General features: G+C 42.8%; 2 pseudogenes; one reads left to right on the forward strand and one right to left on the reverse strand.

Annotated features, from left to right (window-relative positions):
* Positions 1 to 7,431: 7,431 nt before the first annotated feature.
* LOC134894759 (5S ribosomal RNA) lies at positions 7,432 to 7,550 on the reverse strand (annotated as a pseudogene).
* Positions 7,551 to 14,694: 7,144 nt separating this feature from the next.
* LOC134894760 (5S ribosomal RNA) lies at positions 14,695 to 14,813 on the forward strand (annotated as a pseudogene).
* Positions 14,814 to 22,168: the final 7,355 nt, after the last annotated feature.

Consider the following 22,168-nt stretch of genomic DNA (forward strand, 5'->3'; position numbering starts at 1 on the left):
CTTCTGCTCTGCTCCTCGCAACACATCCAGCTCCTTCAGTGGTTTCTCTCCAACAACCACGTCACCTCCCTCTTCTTTCCACTAGGCTACGCTTGCCCTCTCTGTCTCTGTCCAATTGGAACCTGCCACCTCACAAACAGGACACGTGACCTGGTTATGGCCATCCCCTAACCCCTGCTGTAACAGCCAAATGAGTCATCAGGTCGCAAACACTAAGGGAGTGTCAGTGATACAGCCCTGGCTGGTGGCACCCCACTCTGCTGTGCCTGGACAAGTGGCTGGCTTGACAGCAACGGCATTTAAAAAATAGTGCCCAATCACAGCTTGGGAAAGGCAGCCAATCAGGAGTAGCCACTATTGATTGGCTGTCTGTCTGCGAGCTGTGATTGGCTCATGGCCAGGCGGCAAATTCAAGATGATGCTGCTACAGTATCTGTCCTTGGCTTGCTGCTGGCCCGGTACTTGGTCTGTTGGTGTCCCAGTACCTCTCTCTCCTCATGTCTGGTACAACAGTACCGGAAGTCCCCCCTTGATGGTGGCCCTGATGTTCACCGCAGGGCCGAACACTGCCAAGTGAATCTGGAGCACAATGAACCTCAATGAAACTATTGAGACTCGAGCTATGTGGGCCCGGTCTCAGAGAATCAAGCACACCCCAGCACTGCCGACACTGCTGGCACCCCGCACTTAGGACACCACCGACACCCCCTACACTATTGATATATCTTACTTAAACTGTATCCAACGCTCACTGTATCTGACCTGCACTTTATCCGACCCGCACTGTATCCAACAGGAATTGTGTCCATGGCACACTGTGTCTGACCCACACTGTATTCGACCTGCACTATATCCTGCACTGTATCTGACCTGCACTGTATCCGACCCACACTGTTTTCGATCTGCACTGTATCTGGGACATACTGCATCCAGGGGACACTGTATCTGAGGCACAATGAATCTGAGGCACACTGTTTCCTGCACTGTATCCAACCCACACTGTATCTGACCTGCACTGTAACCCACACTGTATCAGACATGCACTGTATCAGAGCCGGCCGTAACCAATATGATGTCCTAGGCAAGATTTTGGCTGGTGCTCCCTAGCACCACAGCTGGTTCTGCCTCTGACCTTGCACCTCTTTCCCAGCACCATCAACCCTCACCCATAGCAGTCCTTGTACTCCCTATATTTTAAATAGGAACAGTTCGCACATTTGATGCACAGCCAAAAAAGGGGCATCTTCTTGCTGGGAAGGGGCATGGCCACACAATAGTAACCAATTCCAATTACGCCACACAGTACTGCAACTTTATTCACATTTTATCTTGCGATAGTGTCCATAATTCATATTACATCCCACAGTAGTATCACTTTACCTTATAAACGTTACTCCTCACAGTAGAGCCCCTTATTCACATTACATCACACTGAATTGCTCCTTTTTCACATTACACCACACCTTATTGCTCGTTATTCACATTAGACGACACAGTAGTGCCCTTTCTATATACAACGCCACATAGTAGAGCACCTTATACACATAATGCCACACATTAGTAATGCATTTATACACAATTCCACACAGTAATGCCCCTTACACATATGAGACACATTAATGTCCTTATAAACACAATGCACCTTACACATTATGACAACCTTTATTAATGCCCTTCTACACATAATGGGAGTAATTCTGAGTTGATCGCAGCAGCAAGTTTGTTAGCAATTGGGCAAAACCATGTGCACTGCAGGGGGGGCAGATATAACATTTGCAAAGAGAGTTAGATTTGGGTGGGTTATTTTGTTTCTGTGCAGGGTAAATACTGGCTGCTTTATTTTTACACTGCAATTTAGATTTCAGTTTGAATACACCCCACCCAAATCTAACTCTCTCTGCACATGTTATATCTGTCCCCCCTGCAGTGCACATGGTTTTGCCCAACTGCTAACAAATTTGATTCTGCGATCAACTCAGAATTAGGCCCTATGTCCCTTACACATATGCCGCACATTATCAATGCCCTTATACACATAATGACACACATAGTGGCCCTTTACACATATGTTGCACATTAATGCATTTTTACATGACACACATAATGCTCCTTACACATTTTCCGAACACTACTGCACAACCAACCCACTCACATGCACACAGCACTCACACTGCCACTGACACTGTGACCTCTGCCTCTGCTTGGATACAGATGTGTCCTCACAAATCTTGCATCAATGCTAACGTCGGGCACCTTTTTTTTTTTAACGAAAATTCATCTTATTTGCATTGCTATGTGGCTAGGATGCACAAGCAGCTTCTGCTGATTAAAATGATATGCAGCATGCCTATATAATGTGTGAGACTGTGGCTGTATCTGCATATGAAATGCTACATATAGAATATAGGCATGCCGCATATCATTTTAATCAGCAGAAGCTGATGATGCCCCTAGGCATATCAAATGCCCTAGGCAATTGCCTAGTTTGCCTATGGCCGGCTCTGCACTGTATTCAACCCGTGCTTTATCCTGCAGTTACAGAGCTCTGTTTTTATGATTGGGGAAATTTTGGAGAGCTGCTCAACAAAAAGGCAGATTGATCATGGCTTTATATAGGCACAGAGTGTCAGTCATCATTGTCCCAGGAACCCCAGGAGGGAGGAACAGATTGGCCACAGAGAATAGGCATTTGCTAGGGGCATGTGCATTTGTTTAGGGGCATCCATGTCTACTGTTGCTATTTAACACATGATTTAGGGATTTTTTATTTGACATTTTTTTTTATCAATAGTTTTTATTATTTTGAACACAAACAAAGCCAAATACAACAGTACACAACCCAGGCAAAGTCCAACAAGAAAAGGAGTTGACTGAATTGAATTACCAGCAGAAATAACACAATACAATGACAGTACAACAGGGTATGCAGTTTACTAATCATGTACTGCCAAATTTGGCGACAGACAAATATAGAACTAAGATACCAACAGATAGAGAAAGAGAGAAAGTAAGACAAGGAGAGAGACAACACAGTGACACACACAGGGGATCATATAGACACGAGTCATGCTCCACTAATGGGAAGTGTTCCCAATACAACAAATAAAGTATAGTTATTAAATACAAATGATATATATGATATATAACAATATTACTCAGGCAGCATCAGATTGTGGGGAATGTAATTGTGACAGTTCTATAGAGCCAGTAATAACCATAGGTAGCCCCCTCCGCTCCCGAAATTCCTTCCATTTCAACCAAGAATTCAATATTGAAGGTGGCGAAGCCGAATAAATACCTCCAGCTGTTTCAAATAGGAAATGTTTATGTGTGCTGTTAACAATGGCCTGGATAGTGGGTATATTTTGTGTTTTCCACAGCTGTCCAATTGCCGCTTTGGTGGATATGAGGATATGGCCAGCAATGTATCTATCACAATGTAATAGGTCAGGTGATGAATAATGAAATAAAGCAAACATAGGATTCATCGGTACCTCCACCCCCAACACCTCCCGGAGAAGAGAGAATACTTCAGTCCACAGCGACCTCAGAGAGGGGCATTCCCAAAAAACGTGTAAAATATTACCCACCTGGCCACAATTCCTCCAGCAAAACCGGGAAACTGAAGGCCAAATGGTATGAAGCCGCTGTGGAGTAAAGTACGCCCTTTGCCACAATTTAAAGTACATCTCGGAATGCTGAAGGCATCTCGAGATCTTAAAGCACTTTGAGGAAATGGAGTCCCACTCCTCCTCCCGCAGATCAATGGAGAGGTCCCTCTCCCATTTCAGCTGCGAGGGAATCTTACCCTGTTTAAAGAGAAGAGTTATATACTGATACCATTTAGACATCCCACCGCCATGGTCCGGGGAAGACAGTCTGAGGCGTAAAGAGGCAGGTAGGGGGACGGGGGCCACCACCCCACCCACACAGGACTGAAGCCAATGTCGTATCTGCAGATATTTGAAGAAGTCTTGTTTTGGGATACCCGAGTGACTTAATAATCTAGAGAAGGGCACCAATCCTCCTTTCGAGCATAGGTCCCTCAAATGCACAATCCCAGCCTCGATCCAAGCGTCCAACCCAAGGTTAGGTATGAGACAAGCAATAGTCCTAGTTTGTAAATCAGCTGAAGGCAACAAGATTTTCGAATCAGATGCAGCAACCGCATGCCAAAGCTTCAGAGTGCATCTAACCGATTCCCCTGGGCCCTGCCATTTTGGGACACAATGGGCGGGCAACATAAACAGATCTCTCAAGTCAATCGAGCCCAGAAAAGACCATTCTATGAGGACCCATGGCTTGGGACTTTGCATGTCGAACCAATCCCGAGCCTGACTGAGGCAAGCGGAGTGGTACGCCTCCAAGTTCGGGTAGGCTACACCTCCGACCGTCTTAGGCAACATCAGGACCTGTCTAGTTATGCGGGGCCTAGACCCCTTACATATACAATGGGAGATGATCATGTTAGCTCTCACAAGAAGAGGTTTGGGGAAGCTACAAGGGATAGCCCGGAACAAATATAAAAGTTTAGGGAGTAATATCATCTTAGTCGCGGAAATGCGTCCTAACCAGGAAATTTCATGAAGGAACCATTCTTTTATTAATTTTTCGAAAGCGCTAAAGAGGGGCAAATAGTTAGTCATAAAGGTCTCTGTCTAGGGAAAGGTGAATTCCTAAATACTTAATGGATCTCACTTGCCAAGCATATCGGTATCGGTCCTTAAGTAGGGTCACAGTACGTGGCGGAATGTGAAGCGGCAGGGCTTCGGTTTTGGATGTGTTTAACTTATAGTATGAAATTCTGGAGTATTGATCAAGGATAATATGGAGCGCAGTAAGGGAGGCATCTGGGTGTGTTAAGCAGAGCAAAATGTCATCAGCAAATAAACTGATCTTGTGAGTCAGACCACCTATCTCTGGGCCGGCAATTGTTGGCTCAGACCTGATGGTCTCAGCCAGGGGCTCAATAGTTAAGGCGAATATGAGGGGTGACAGGGGGCAACCCTGTCTAGTTCCATTGGAAATATTAAAGTCCCCAGACAAACAACCGTTGACAAACACCCTTGCAGAGGGGGCAGAGTATAGAGCAAAAATGGAATCCAAGAACCTCCCAACAAACCCGAATTTATCTAGTTATTTGACATTTTTTAACTACTACCATTACTACTATAGAGCAATGATATTCCACACAATTCTTAGTAAATTTCTGTGTTTAATTGTCTGTATTGAAAGTACTTGTGTGTTGCTTTGATATGTTAATGCTAATACGTTACTAATTTGCAAAACACATTTTAAATAGAAATAACTGCTGTGTTTTTGTGCCGATTTAGTGGGTCGAACTGTGTTGGTTTGCTGTGGAGGACCAGTGGCGATTGCAGATGAGAACTGGGCTGATGGTGACCGGAGTGTGCTGCAGAAAGAGACCTTTTAATAACACCACTCACATGCTCCTAAAAACTGCACATTGACAGTTGTAACAATGGATAAACGGGTTTGGTTCCCTGAGAACCAAACCCGCCTGAACTTGGGGATCCGAGCCTGGATCTGAGTCAGGCTTGGTTTTGCGCGCCTATCTCTGATCCGAAAATGAGGCAAAATGTCATCATCCCACTGTCAGATTTCACGGGTTTTGATTTCTATATATAATCCCGGTGATTATGCCATCGTCACTCCGGACTTGGAGACTGCACAATAAAGACATGTTCCTTCTATGCTGTGTGCTGTTAGGGAAGGAGCAAGCAGGGAGAGATCAAAGTGGGGCAGGAGAGAGCAAAGGGATTGTTTTGCAGGAGAGTTGAGTTTGGTGTGCTGTCACTGTGTTAGGGCTCTGCATAGTAGCATACTGTGGCTGTATAGGTATAGGACAAGGTATTTTCTGTCGATAAAGGGCTGTATACTGCCATACACTACTGCTTTATATCCTCTGTTGGTGATCCAAAGCAAAAAATATATTTTTATTGGTGTGTCACTCTACTAGTACTGTGGCTGCCGTACACTACTCCTATATATCCTCTGTGTGTGATCCAGATCAAAAAATATATTTCTATTGGTGCGTCACTCAGTGACTACTACCAGTACTGCCGTACACTACTGCTATATATGTGTGTGATTTAAAGCCAAAAAAATTTCTATTGGTGCATCACTCTGGCCACTAGTACAGCGGCTGCCGTACTCTACTGCTATATATCATCTGTGTGTAATCCAGAGCAAAAAATATATTTCTATTGGATTGTCACTCAGTGACAACAACCAGTACTACCGTACACTACTGCTAAATATCTGTGTGTGATCCAAAGCACAAAATATATTTCTATTGGTGCGTCACTCAGTAACAACTACCAGTACTGCTATACACTTCTGCTCTATATCTGTGTGTGATCCAAAGCCAAAAATATATTCTATTGGTGCATCACTCAGTTATTTAATATTATTAGGAATAATTATAAATTATATACATTTAAATTAAATGAATATAAATAAACTCTCCACACTCATATAGTGAAGTTTCTGCATACCGAAGATATCTTTCAGGAAATGACGAATTTGATTGTAAATAAATGAAATTAAATAAATGATATTAAAATAAATTGAAATTAAAATAAATTAAATATTATCTAAAATATTGTCTTTTTTATTCTTCTTTGCCTTAATTATCTTTTTGTGAACTGAAATCTTGAGCCTTGCCTGATGCGTCTTTTTTAAAATACATTATTTTAAGAAAAATATTTTGTCCTCCCAGTTTATACATCCAAGGGCTGATTGTTGCTGCTCCGTCCAGCTAACTCAGTGCAACCTTTTGGCCTAAAATGGATAAAAACAATATTGTGAGCTGAGAGGTGTTCAGAATAGTTAAAGGTTGTTTTGCAAAGAAGCAAAAGAAAGACTGTTTGATATGTCTCTCTGGGGCACACTTTATTTAAATTAACTAGATGACAAAGTTATGAAACCGTGGAATATAAATGAAGCATTAAAACGTAACTTTTAATTTATTCTACAGACGATAAAAATATACTCAAGTATTATAAGGAAAAAATTAGTTAGTTAAATTAATTAGCCATATGAGAAAAAACATTGCTGTATAAAACAGCGAAATAGGTTAAAACAAGTATTAAATAGCATATATAGAAGACGATATAGTGATATGTCACTCGCCTGTTAAAAGTGGGTGACAGAAAGTTTGTCTGTAAACCCGCTGGATTTTAGGCGAGTATTACTGTTAGACATTTGTCCAATGCGAAAATAGAAATTCTTGTTATCTCTATAAATTTATGATTAGATATACACATGTATATTTCATATAAGAGATACAAGAAAGAACCGGCTTTTATATTACCGGACTCCTTTTTGAGTGGTCAGCTATACTGCGTATTCTGCAATGTTAGCTTGCAAATGAGTTTTGCTGGTCAATGAAAGGCATGTACCTTAATGGAACTACAGTACCCAGTATTCCCAGAGGGTCACCCTTTCTGGTACTGACCGGGCCCAGTGCTGCTTGGCTTCCAAGATCAGACGAGATCGGGCAGATCCAGCATGGTATGACTGTAGAAGATATGGTAAATACCTCTCAGCATAGAGAGTGGCTGCTAATCTTAGCAAACTGTGGTTCCGTGATCAGAAATGTTGAGTTAACAATAGCCAATTATTGGCCCTAAAGGAAAACTCCCGTGGTTTTCAGGGGAACCAAAATGTGGAGAGATTATTCACTGATGAAATCCTCCACGTGAATTATAATTGGAAACACATACAAGAATCACCTCGAACGAATTAAGGTGTAGCAATTAGAATACTGACATGACAAAAATTAATTGATGTGATAGAATTTTAACAGGCGAGTGACATATCACTATATCGTCTTCTATATATGCTATTTAATACTTGTTTTAATCTATTTCGCTGTTTTATACAGCAATGTTTTTTCTCATATGGCTAATTAATTTAACTAACTAATTTTTTCTTTATAATACTTGAGTATATTTTTATCGTCTGTAGAATAAATTAAAGGTTACGTTTTAATGCTTCATTTATATTCCACGGTTTCATAACTTTGTCATCTAGTTAATTTAAACAAAGTGTGCCCCAGAGAGACATATCAAACAGTCTTTCTTTTGCTTCTTTGCAAAACAACCTTTAACAGTTCTTTCTGAAATAATGTCCGGGAGCACCACCAACTCTGTTCTGCCCCAAAAGCCTCTTTAGGCGGAATTGGCAGCTCTATGTTGGTCTAAATTGTAATTTGAAATTTCATTGTTGTTATAATTTTCTATCAAATAATGTACAATCTGGTCCAGTGCAGACTCCAAGAAAAACCCACCCAGTATAGTTTGTGTCACTGAGGTCTCTCTCAGTTAATGGAATCTAGCACGGAATGATTGTCTTTTTCACATACTTCAAACCCTCATGTGTGCAGTCAGCTTTGGATAACTAGCCAACCGGTTATAAAGACATTTAATTCAAACATATCTTGGATAATTAGCCAGCAATCTCTATAGAGATACTCCATAGATCAAAACATACCCTTTTTTTTTAAAACAGCATCAGTCTGTTTTTTCATTATGAGTTTCAGCCTCAAGAACGAACTCAATACAAAACGCAGGACTGAAGACTTGGACAGTATCTTCCCCACAGAGGTGGCCCCCAATGACTCAGAACGAACCTGGGAGGAGGATCTCATTAAGCTAAAATACACGCTACAGAGACAAACTAGAACCAATTGGGACTTAACGAGTCTAGAGAACTACTGTAAACAGAAAATCACACCACGAGGTCTAAGACCCAAACTATTTCCCTCCTTTGAATTGCATACAGATACTCTCATGCAAGAATGGGAGAATAGCCTACTCAAGTGCTCACAGGAACTAATGCAGATACTTATCAAACACAATAATCTGGTCTTGGAAGGTTGCACTAGGGAAATCGAAAAGACTAGTAAGGCATTGGAAAAGTGGGAACAGGACATCAATTTCCAAACATCTTTTGAAAAGTTGAAAAAAGAATTGGACATATATGAAAATACCATCATTGAACGGAAGAGGAATACATTTTCCAGGGACTAAAGAGACTTCAACGCAGGGAGGATATTCAAGTGGACAAGACCCGTCAGGTGTGATAATCCCTTGAACTACCAAGGGACCCCCTCTTCCTCAGAGGTTGAATTATCCAGCACAGAGGAACTAGAAGAACCCAACACAGATCAGAGGAATCACTCATCTGCAAGAATTCAACATACCGCATCAGCTCATTTTTTAGATCAAACTAGCCGGTCTCGGGGCCGTTTGAAACAAGGAAAAGAAAAACCAGAAGAAGCAAGAAGAAGAGGAAGAGGAAGATGGGGCTCCCCCTCTCCAAACAGATACCCCGTACGGAGGAATTGGAAGCAATACTGAAATCTGATCATCTCCAAATAATAAACCTCTCAACTCACACCCTCTCAAACACACATAAAGAAGTTTTGGAAAAAGGACTTACTTTTTCTCCAACCAAGAAATTTGATAGGTTTCAATGGCAGACAGACCTCAATCTCTTTGGACGGAAACTTTTACTTACAAAATTCTATGCCAACCAAGAATATCATAAAGAGAATGAAATTACCCCCTCCATACCGACTATTGAATCGCCTGAGGAATTAGAAGCACTGAATAACCTGGAAGAACTACTTGACTCAGCAACAACAAAGAGCACTCACACTCAACGACAGATCTGTAGGAAAAAAATCAAAGTTTTTCCCTAATGACACCACCTGTCCAGAGGTAAGAACCTTTATTAATTTGGTATCCAAAGATCTAGACAAACTGTACATAAGGAAAAGGAGGTTCAGAACTACAGGAAATCTGACCCCTCAAGCCAGACATGCCCTTAAAGAAATAAAATCCTGGCAAGATACAATAATCAAACAGTCGGATAAAGGGGGCAATGTGGTCCTATGGTCGAAAGATCTGTATGAAAAAGAGGCTAAAAGACAGCTTAATGATACCAACTGCTACAGTAAGAGCCTGTTTGATCCAACGCAAAATCAAACGGTGCAATATATGAGGATCATAGAGGAAGCCAGGCACCAGGGTACGATAACGCAAGCAGAATATGATTTTCTTGAAATTCAAAATCCCAGAGTACCAACTTTCTACTTGTTACCCAAGATACATAAAATCTACTGAAACCACCAGGACGCCCCATCGTTTCAGGCAATGGAGGACTATTGGAGAAGGCCTGTACATTCTTAGAGATCCATCTGAAAGAACTTGTAACTAATCTACCCTCTTACACCCGAGACACTACAGATGTACTCATAAAAATCGATAACATATCCTTGGAAGACACACATCTCCTGGTAAGCCTTGATGTTGAAGCTCTTTACACAAGCATCGAACATGACCTTGGTATAAAAGCAGTCAGATACTTCCTACAGACCAAAGGAATGGATGACTTCCATGAATTACTCTTAATTCTTCTAGTCTTTGCCCTACGTAAAAATTATTTTACGTTCAACAATCTCTTCTACACCCAGGAAAGAGGTACAGCTATGGGGGCGGCTTGTGACCCCACATATGCTAACCTCTTCCTGGGTTGGTGGGAGCAGGAAGTTGTCTTTCATGAAGACCAAGATCTTTTCACTCAGCACATCGTCCTTTGGACTCGATATATTGACGATATTCTCATGATTTGGGAGGGGTCACAAGAAGAACTTTCTCAATTCTTAATTTTTCTGAACAATAACACCCTCAACCTCAGATTCACATACGAACAGAGCAAGGAGAGTATTTCCTCTCTGGATCTTAGAATTTACAAGGGAAGAGAAAACATACTCGCCACAGAACTTTACAGAAAGAAGACAGCTACCAATTCCCTTTTACATCAACAAAGTTCCCATTTTCCACCCACCATTCAAAACATCCCCAAAGGGGAATTTCTTCGACTCAAAAGAAATTGCTCAAGCAAGGAGGTTTACCAGGAGAAATGTAAAGACCTCACCAACAGACTCAAAGAACGAGGATACAGCTCAAGACTCATCAAAAGATCTAAAATATCCCTACAAGAAACTCCGATAGAGTCCCTGGTATTCCATCAGAAGCCTTCCCCCAAAGAGGATAATGCTCTCAGATTTGTAGGTACATTTTGTGAGGAATGGAGAGACATCAAAGGGATCATCCAAAGACATTGGCCAGTACTACTTTCTGATAGCGACCTAGCGACGAGATTAAACAACACAGTCGATATGAGCTGGAAACGCTCGCCCAATTTGTCAGATCAGTTGGTTCAAAGCCACTATACATCACAACCGATAAAAAATCCCTCCATCACGGGGACCTATCACTGTGGAGAATGCAAGGTTTGTCCTCACATTTCCAGATGTCCAGATATAGTCGACAAATTCAACAACAGAATAAAAATCATGAATTATTTCAATTGTAAAAGCACCAATGTGGTCTATTGTCTCACTTGTCCCTGTGATAAAAAATATGTGGGCATGACTACCCGCATGCTCAAGCAAAGGGCTCTTGAGCACATTGGATCAGTTAGAAATGCCAAAACAGACTCACAAAAATTGAAACAACTGACTACAGTGGCCAAACACTTCCTTCAACATCATGCAGGCTCACCCAAGGACCTTAAAATATTTGGTCTACAACAGATCAAATTAGGCATCAGAGGTGGCAATGTAACAAAAACCTTGTTAAAGAAGGAAAGTGAATGGACATTTAAACTCGGAACAGTAGCTCCCAATGGTCTGAATTAACATATCAATTACAGTGTTTTTCTTGAGTAACAATTTTGCAATCAATTGTCAATCCAGCCTCTCTTCCCCCTTTCTCTCTGCCATTCTGTTATAATTACTCACTCCCCCCTTCCCCCCACTTCCTTCATCCAATTTTTAGATCACGGCCCATGGCAATACAACACTTCACTTTCAACATTTCACTGTTTTCCTCAATTCAACACCTCATTCCCATTAACTTACACTACCTCAAGCCTATTTTTAGCCAACACCCTACACATTGCTTTCCTTTCATCAGTCATTCATTCACTCACATCGTTTCCACTCACCTTACACCAACCTATCATATATTCATAATCCCACCCAACAGTCACCTTCTCCTTTCACACTTTTCATCATCTTTTTTTCCCCTATTCACCTTTCCCCTCCCCCCTCTTTCCCCTCCTTTTTTTTCCCCTTCACCCCCCCCCCCCTCTTTCCCAGCCCCCTCCCCCCTTTTTTCATCACCACCCTGTAACTACACCACATGCTTCACACCACGTTCACTAGTGCCCACCCCCCTACCCACCCTTGTCCCGGCTCCCCCCCCCCTCCCCTTCTCTCTCCCCTCTATTTACCCCCTCCTCTTTCCATTACATAGCAGCACCATCTTTACACGGTCCGGGTATATTAAACAAGAATATAATAAAATAATTTTTAATAATTTTTTCTTTTTCCCCACCAATCCACACTCTCTTTATTATCACATAATAACAGCACCCAGCAACAATTTTGTCCTCTCTCTTCCCTTTAGCCACCAATTTCTCACTTAATATTTCACAATTTTTTTACTCCTCACTTATTTTTTCATACAGTTTTCACAATGTGTAAATTTTCTATAAGTTTTCATTTTAATTTTTTATTTTCTTATTTTTATATTTATTATTATTTTACATTTTTTAATTTTTTTATTTTCACATTTCCTTATTCATCATTCATTTTTTTCATTTTTTCATCATTTTTTTTTCATTTTTTTATTTTTTCATTATTCATTAATTATCACCATTTATTATTCATTATTTATTATTAATTATTGTCCATCCTTCATTATCATCTTTTATACCTCACAGGGAAGTCCCACTAAACTATGCCTTATATAGAATAAGCTTGATATCCATTAGTAATTTCATCATATTACAATTGCAACACCAATTCTCTTATCTTTCTTATATTCTCTTTATTGTTTACCTTTCTAACTGAATCATTCCATTGTAATGCTTAAGATAACTTAAACCAGCTTTGCGGTTCAGTATAATTACATCCATTAGTTTAATTGTCTCTGCACCTTCAGTAATTAGAACCTCAGCATGCCATCATAATAGTGGCTCTGATTCTGGCTATCCATAGGTTCATTTACAAGTCAATCAAGTCGATCAGCAAGGAGATTGGCTGCAGTGTCCGTTAAGAGACACAGACGGAGGGCTCACAGATCAGACGATCCTGTGAACAAGCTCCTCCCAGCGAAACGTGCATCACTTCCTGTCCGGCACCCGACTTCCGGGACCTCGGCAACGGGGCTCCGACGGGCGGACTCCTTCCAGCACACGCCGCAAGTATTACACCGCTCCCTGCAGCGAACTTAAGCTCTCCTGGTCAGCTCTCTCCCTGTGTGCCCAGTGCAATTACAAGGGAGAAGCTGCCCCCATTCTGTGCATGAAGCACGGACCGTTTCCCTGGCAACACATAAGCCGGTAACACCAATTGCCTGACACTCCCTGACTAATTTACACCCATGCAGGGTATTCACCCTTTGCATGGTAACCATTTTTTTCAGCTGTCAATAAGTGCAAATATCAAACCCTTTGATACGGTGCACAGATACATGGCACCTATCTAATGCAGGGAACTGCATTGTCAGCTGTCATTCTATTGGTGCAACAATTAAGTGTATAATTATCCCATTACCACTAACTCCACCAATACAGTCAGGCAATTTTTATTATCAGCAATTATTATTATTATTTTTGACCTCAGGCATTCCGTTGATAGGAGAGCTTTCACCCATTTATTATTAGAGCAGTGCCTATTTACAAATACTCTGTTCTCATTAACTGTGATTATTTGCAGTGTTTTTGCTGGTTCTAATATTGAATTTCTCAAAAAATCTTATGTTGAGATTTGAGTCAGCATTTCTGCAATATTCTTAGCAATTTGTTATTGTGACAACTATATACAAATATTTGTATCTTTCAGCGATATAAGTCAGCTGCTTCTTGCAGCCTATGTGTTCTATCTAAAAACAAATGTATCTGTCTGCATTGAGTTACTGTGACAACTATATACAAATATTTGCATCTTGCAGTGATAGAAGTCAGCTGCTCCTTGCAACTTATGTGGTTTATTTAAAAACAATTGTATCTGTCTTCATTTAGACACAGTGCTGCCTAGAACCCTCCTTTTTTTTTTGCAACATCCTATGTCAAGTTGTGTATGTGATTGAACAGTTAGCTGCCTTGCAGCCCTAGTGGTGTATCCTAAGGGTATTGTTACATAGTTACACTAATCATTAGTCACTTTATACTTAGTAATTCTTTATAGTGGAGACCATTTAAAATAACTGCATCTCTTAACAATGAGATAAGGCGCTGCTTAGACAGCTTCACACAACAATTTATGTCAATCCTTATACAAGATTCAGCATATGGTAATTCGCAAGATTGTTTATTATAATTCTATCACATCAATTAATTTTTGTCATGTCAGTATTCTAATTGCTACACCTTAATTCGTTCAAGGTGATTCTTGTATGTGTTTCCAATTATAATTCACGTGGAGGATTTCATCAGTGAATAATCTCTCCACATTTTGGTTCCCCTGAAAACCACGGGAGTTTTCCTTTAGGGCCAATAATTGGCTATTGTTAACTCAACATTTCTGATCACGGAACCACAGTTTGCTAAAATTAGCAGCCACTCTCTATGCTGAGAGGTATTTACCATATCTTCTACAGTCATACCATGCTGGATCTGCCCGATCTCGTCTGATCTTGGAAGCCAAGCAGCACTGGGCCCGGTCAGTACCAGAAAGGGTGACCCTCTGGGAATACTGGGTACTGTAGTTCCATTAAGGTACATGCCCTTCATTGACCAGCAAAACTCATTTGCAAGCTAACATTGCAGAATACGCAGTATAGCTGACCACTCAAAAAGGAGTCCGGTAATATAAAAGCCGGTTCTTTCTTGTATCTCTTATATGAAATATACATGTGTATATCTAATCATAAATTTATAGAGATAACAAGAATTTCTATTTTCGCATTGGACAAATGTCTAACAGTAATACTCGCCTAAAATCCAGCGGGTTTACAGACAAACTTTCTGTCACCCACTTTTAACAGGCGAGTGACATATCACTATATCGTCTTCTATATATGCTATTTAATACTTGTTTTAACCTATTTCGCTGTTTTATACAGCAATGTTTTTTTCTCATATGGCTAATTAATTTAACTAACTAATTTTTTCCTTATAATACTTGAGTATATTTTTATCGTCTGTAGAATAAATTAAAAGTTACGTTTTAATGCTTCATTTATATTCCACGGTTTCATAACTTTGTCATCTAGTTAATTTAAATAAAGTGTGCCCCAGAGAGACATATCAAACAGTCTTTCTTTTGCTTCTTTGCAAAACAACCTTTAACAGTTCTTTCTGAAATAATGTCCGGGAGCACCACCAACTCTGTTCTGCCCCAAAAGCCTCTTTAGGCGGAATTGGCAGCTCTATGTTGGTCTAAATTGTAATTTGAAATTTCATTGTTGTTATAATTTTCTATCAAATAATGTACAATCTGGTCCAGTGCAGACTCCAAGAAAAACCCACCCAGTATAAGGTGTTCAGAATAGTCTGTAAATGAGTGGAAATTAATGTTATTGAGGTTAATAATACTGTAGGAACAAAATGACCCAAAAATTCAGTGATTTTTTTAGCTGTTTTTATGTTTTGTTTTAAATCTTCCAGATCCAAAACCAAAACGCGAAAGGGTGGTTTTGGTTAAACCAATCCAAATCACGAGCATGGAACCAGAACCAAAACATGAAAAGTGCCCGCCGCACATCTCTACTAAAGTGTGGGTTTATAGAATTCCAGATGTTGCCCATAGCAATAAATCAGATTCCACTTATCATTTATCTAGCACCTTCTAGAAGATAAAAGCTAGAATCTGATTGGTTGCTATGGCCAACACCTATACCTCTATAAACCCGCAATTTAGTAAATATAAATGAGTAAATGAGAGAGATAAAGTACCGGCCAATGAGCTTCTAATTGTCATGTTACAGGCTGTTTGAAATATGATGAGCTGTATGGTTAGAACTTTATCTCTCACAATTTTATCACTCTCCAAGGCTTTGTACATCTGCCCCTCAGTCAAGTTATGGCAATGGATTCAGATTGTTGATTTATAATTTCAACTTGGACAATGGCAGGAAAAAAATTCCCATTTTTAAAGCAGTAAACAGGGAATGTGTTTGTTTACAATTCTGCATCCACTGTCTGTTAGTAATAGAGTTCACATTACTCTCTACTCAGGGCAAAGGGCCCACGATATGTGAACTGCTGAAAATCTCACTTTATGGGGGAAATTCTATTCCCAGCAATGAACTCGCAGAGTGAGTTAGGGCAGCTGTGTGCTGCACTTATAGTACCACCGGGGGCTGCAAGCAAAAATATGTGAGTCTAGTATTAGAAAGGGCCATGACTGGGGCAAGTTTGAGTGCATTGCTGGCATTTACACCCCGCTGCAATGGCAACTCATCTACTTCACAGGGAATAGGATTCCCCTTATGTCTCTATTGTTCTATTTATGTAATGCTTACATAAAGTTGTGTATAAATTACCAGTATTTTTTTGTCCATTGCTTTATTGTGTAATTATGTTATTTTATATTATATAGTGTAATTATATTGTTTTTCAGCATAAAAAAGCGTTCACTCCGCAGATACAGTAGGCATCCTCATCTTCGAACGTGCAGTCCCAGAACTACAGGGAGACTGTTACATATCTGAACATGTGTAAGTTGTGAGTCTCACGGACTAAAATGTGTACTGCTGATGATTAATTATTTCCAAACTTATATAAACATTTTAATCATGTACTCACCTGGTTGCAATCTCATTTCCTTATGTTTCTGGAATTTCTTTAACCCATAAATGTCATGTTCATGACAAAACACAATACCTATATTTATTAGTGATGAGCGGGTTCGGTTTCTCGGAAACCGAACCCCCCCCGAACTTCACTCTTTTTACACGGGTCCGAGCAGACTCGGATCCTCCCGCCTTGCTCGGCTAACCCGAGCGCGCCCAAACGTCATCATCCCGCTGTCGGATTCTCGCGAGATTCGGAATCTATATAAGCAGCCGCGCGTCGCCGCCATTTTCACACGTGCATTGAGATTGACAGGGAGAGGACGTGGCTGGCGTCCTCTCCGTTTATAGAGCCTTAGAGTTGGTTGATCTGATTGATTGCTACTGCTTAGCTTATTGTGGGGAGGATTGGGGAGCAGCTGTTAGGACAGGAGGAGTACAGTGCAGAGTTTTGCTAGTTTTTTTTTTATCCGTTCTCTGCCTGAAAAAAATGCTCCATACCATATCTGTGCTCAGCCTTAGTGTGCGACATGATATATCTGACTGTGCTGAGTTCTCACACTGCTTAATTGTGGGGGAGACTGGGGAGCAGCTATAGCAGGAGTACAGTGAAGAGTTTTGCTGACAGTGACCACCAGTATACGTTTGTCTGCCCGAAAAACACTCCTGTGGTGTCTTTTTTTCTTTATACTATAAACGCAGTCTGCTGACAGTGTCCACCAGGTCCATTATACTGTATATAGCAGTACGGTAGGCCACTGCTGAACCTATCTCTGTGTCGTCACTCGTTGTCATACATAAAGTATACTAGTAGTATATCCATCCATCTACATTGTATACCTGTGGTGTCTTTTTTCTTAATACTATAAACGCAGTCTGCTGACAGTGTCCACCAGGTCCATAATACTGTATATAGCAGTACGGTAGGCCACTGCTGTACCTACCTCTGTGACGTCACTCGTCGTCACACATAAAGTATACTAGTAGTATATCCATCCATCTACATTGTATACCTGTAGTGTCTTTTTTTCTTTATACTATAAACGCAGTCTGCTGACAGTGTCCACCAGGTCCATTATACTGTATATAGCAGTACGGTAGGCCACTGCTGTACCTACCTCTGTGTCGTCACTCGTCGTCATACATAAAGTATACTAGTAGTATATCCATCTACATTGTATACCTGTGGTGTCTTTTTTTCTTTATACTATAAATGCAGTCTGCTGACAGTGTCCATCAGGTCCATAATACTGTATATAGCAGTACGGTAGGCCACTGCTGTACCTACCTCTGTGACGTCACTCGTCGTCACACATAAAGTATACTAGTAGTATATCCATCCATCTACATTGTATACCTGTGGTGTCTGTCATGACTGAGGTTTTGTGAACCCGGTGTTAGTGAAGTCTGTGCGGGCGACTGGAGAATTATATGAATACTACCACTGACCTGGTTTGGGAGTGCCGTGGACTCGGGGCTTCCTCCGGTGACTGGGAAGAGGAACCGCAGTAGAGATGGCCGAATCTAGGTTCTCCCCATGCAGGATTAGGTCGGCAGACGGGGCACGTGTGAACGCTGAAGGTCTCCTGAAAGACAGAACTGGAAAGGCGCTGATGAATCAGTGAAGAATACCAGGTACAACTGCGCTAAAGTGCACTGGATGCTTGGAGACACTGAGGTGCTAGGAGGCACGGAAGTGCTTGGAGACACTGGGGTGCGTAGAGACACTGGGGTGCGTAGAGACACTGGGGTGCGTAGAGACACTGGGGTGCTGGAAGCACGGAGGTGCTGAGGCACGGAGATGCTGAGGCACGAGGATCCGAGACACGGAGATGCTGGAAGCACGGAGATGCTGGAGGCACGAGGTGCTGAGGCACTGAGGTGCTGAGAGGCATGGAGGTACTGAGGCACGGAGATACTGAGGCACGGAGATACTGAGGCAAAGACACGGAGGTGCTGAGGCACGGAGGTGCTGCAGGAATACAGGAGCTCTGGAGATCACAACTACAACAGCAGTAAAGATGAACCACGGCAGCTGTGGTTTTCAGTTGAGACTATGGAATATACTACTGTGCCTTTAAGATGAACCACTGCAGCTGTGCCTTTACTTTGAGACTCGTGGAAATAGTGAACATCAGTGGCAACACAAAAGTAAACCAAACAGGGTAACAAGGAACAGAGTTTTCACAGGAACTAGAGTATAAAGGTTACCTTTAGGGAGCTCAGCTTGAAGACTCACACATAGCTGTGAGTGTGACACAAGGAACTGGCCCAGTTTCCAACTCAGTCTCCCAACTTATACTTCCTGGTCCATGGTGATTGGTGAGCAGGATTAGGTGATGCAGAGAGTCTCAGGCTGGCAGAGGATTGGACAACTCTGGGTCAGGTGAACAGTCACTGTCATGTGACTACTCTAGCCTAGGCTGTGATGTAGAATGAGGCCTAGCAGGCCGAGAGAACACTGAAGCCTGAACTTCTGCACAACATAGGATGCTGGCTTTTAGGCCCAAACTTCAGATTACTGAATTCAGCCTCACACAGGAGGAGATCACCACAGGTGGAGCTAATTAACTATTACCTTTCAGGCAGAGAACACAGGAAAACTCATAGTGCTGACAAGCTGTTTAACTCAGTGAGAAAAAGACACAGGATCCGGGACAGATGGCAGGGGTAAGTCACCAAATATGAAACCTACAGTCAGGATTGTGACAGTATCCCCCTCTTCAAGGGTGGACTCCGGACACCCATCTTGAATCTTAGAGGAACTTGAGAAATTCATACAGAAGAATTTAGGACCTTCGTTGATGCCTCTTCTTCTTACGGGAACATTTGGTTTTGACCAGGGAGAGCGGAATCTCCTGTAAAGAAAAAACTTCCTTAGAAAACATGGGACCTCCCCTGAAAGACGTAGCATCATGAACTGGATCAAATTCAGAGTCTGAGTCCAAGTCTATTGGAAGATACCAGTCTTCTTTGGCAGTAACTACATCCGTTTTGTAAGCTGCATTAACAAGTTCAGAACAACACAAGGAACTTGGAGTGGAATCAATGGAAACATAATCAACACTTAAATCAACCTGCTGTTGTCTTTGTACTGTTTTCCAATTCTTGGCATTCCTGAAATTCCTAATGCATTGGTTCATCAAGGCATTATCTTGCTCAGAAAGTGATGGGTCAGAAAACGGAGCATCGGCTGAATGTTCTGAAGACTGAGTGGAGGATGAAATTGGACTCAAGGAAACAGATGCCACTGAAACAACATTAGACTGAGGTACACATTCAGACATTAGGTCAATAGCCTTGGTATTTTTCTTGACTTTAGATGATAGAGCAGAATTATCCAGACATTGAGGAGAAGAGGTATTAGAATTCCCCGCGGAAGCTGTGGACTCAGTGCTAGAAGACAAGGAAACAGAATCAGAGACAGACTGAAGTCTAATTTTAGAACTAGATGGTGGAAGTCCTTTACTGGGACCAACTGACAAAAGTTCTTACTCGGACCAATGCTTGGAATCTGTTTGAGTCCAGATGAGCTTGAACAGACAAACTGGAGAAATCTTTGGCTGGACGAGTAGGACTGGATTGGATCCGAGGATACTTGAATTGGCTGGAACCAAAGGAGACTGACCAGGCTGGTCCTGGAGTATCACTGGACCGGCTGGAACCGGGACAAACTGACCAGGCGGAGCCTGGAGTATTGCTGGACCGGCTGGAACCGGGACGGACTGACCAGGCGGAGCCTGGAGTATTGCTGGACCAGCTGGAACCGGGACGGACTGACCAGGCTGGGCCTGGAGTATTGCTGGACCGGCTGGAACCGGGACGGACTGACCAGGCTGGGCCTGGAGTATTGCTGGACCGGCTGGAACCGGGACGGACTGACCAGGCAGGGCCTGGAGTATTGCTGGACCGGCTGGAACCGGGACGGACTGACCAGGCAGAGCCTGGAGTATTGCTGGACCGGCTGGAACCGGGACGGACTGACCAGGCGGAGCCTGGAGTATTGCTGGACCGGCTGGAACCGGGATGGACTGACCAGGCTGGGCCTGGAGTATTGCTGGACCGGCTCGAACCGGGACGGACTGACCAGGCTGGGCCTGGAGTATCGCTGGACCGGATAGAACCGGGACGGACTGACCAGGTGGAGCCTGGAATATAGCTGGACCGGCAGGAGCCCCCTCTTCACGAGGCTGAACGGAGGCAGGAGCCCCCTCTTCACGGGGCTGGGCTGAGGCAGGAGCCCCCTCATCACGGGGCTGGGCTGAGGCAAGAACCCCCTCTTCACGGGGCTGGGCTGAAGCAAGAGCCCCCTCTTCACGGGGCTGGGCTGAGGCAAGAGCCCCCTCTTCACGGGGCTGGGCTGAGGCAAGAGCCCCCTCTTCACGGGGCTGGGCTGAGGCAAGAGCCCCCTCTTCACGGGGCTGGGCTGAGGCAAGAGCCCCCTCTTCACGGGGCTGGGCTGCACTCTGTAGACTCTCTGGCTGGGCAGCACTCTGTAGACTCTCTGGCTGGGCAGCACTCTGTAGACTCTCTGGCTGGGCAGCACTCTGTAGACTCTCTGGCTGGGCAGCGCTTGAAGACTCTCTGGGGCTGGACCCTCTGAACCCCTCTCTGGAGCTAAAGACACGGACGCCCCTCGTTGGGCTGAAGACACGGACGCCACTCCTTGGGCTGAAGACATGGACGCCCCTCCTTGGGCTGAAGACATGGAAGCCCCTCCTTGGGCTGAAGACACGGATGCCCCTCCTTGGGCTGAATACACGGATGCCCCTCCTTGGGCTGAAGACACGGATGCCCCTCCTTGGGCTGAAGACACGGATGCCCCTCCTTGGGCTGAAGACACGGATGCCCCTCCTTGGGCTGAAGACACGGACTCCTCTGTGACTCTAAATGGCTTGAATATTCTTCTCTGGACACCCAACTTGGGATAAGGTCTTTTAATCACTGGACCCCAGTCATAAATTTGAGTCTCTTTCAGAGTAGCCATCTTGATACCCCTGTCAGCAGTAGCAGGATCGGCTACTGTGGATGACTTGTAGACATGAGCACTGTGAAACTGAGATTTGACACCATTCTCTGGCTTACGAAGAATGCAATCTTTAACAAAATGACCGGAATTTCCACAGTAAAGACAGAGATGTAGCTCCCTACGCCGCTGGCGTTCAGCTTTAGAGAGTTTGGGCCGTGGATAGCTCTGATGAACAACTTTTCCTTGCACAGAGGAAGAGACTCTATTAACTGGATGGGACAAAACAGGATCAACAACGTTGGTAGTATTCCTGAAGAGATCAGGCATCACAGAAAGAATACTAGACAAAAGTTCTTGTAAC

Source organism: Pseudophryne corroboree, chromosome 3 (assembly GCF_028390025.1).
Source record: "Pseudophryne corroboree isolate aPseCor3 chromosome 3, aPseCor3.hap2, whole genome shotgun sequence".
Classification (NCBI taxonomy): Eukaryota; Metazoa; Chordata; class Amphibia; order Anura; family Myobatrachidae; genus Pseudophryne; species Pseudophryne corroboree.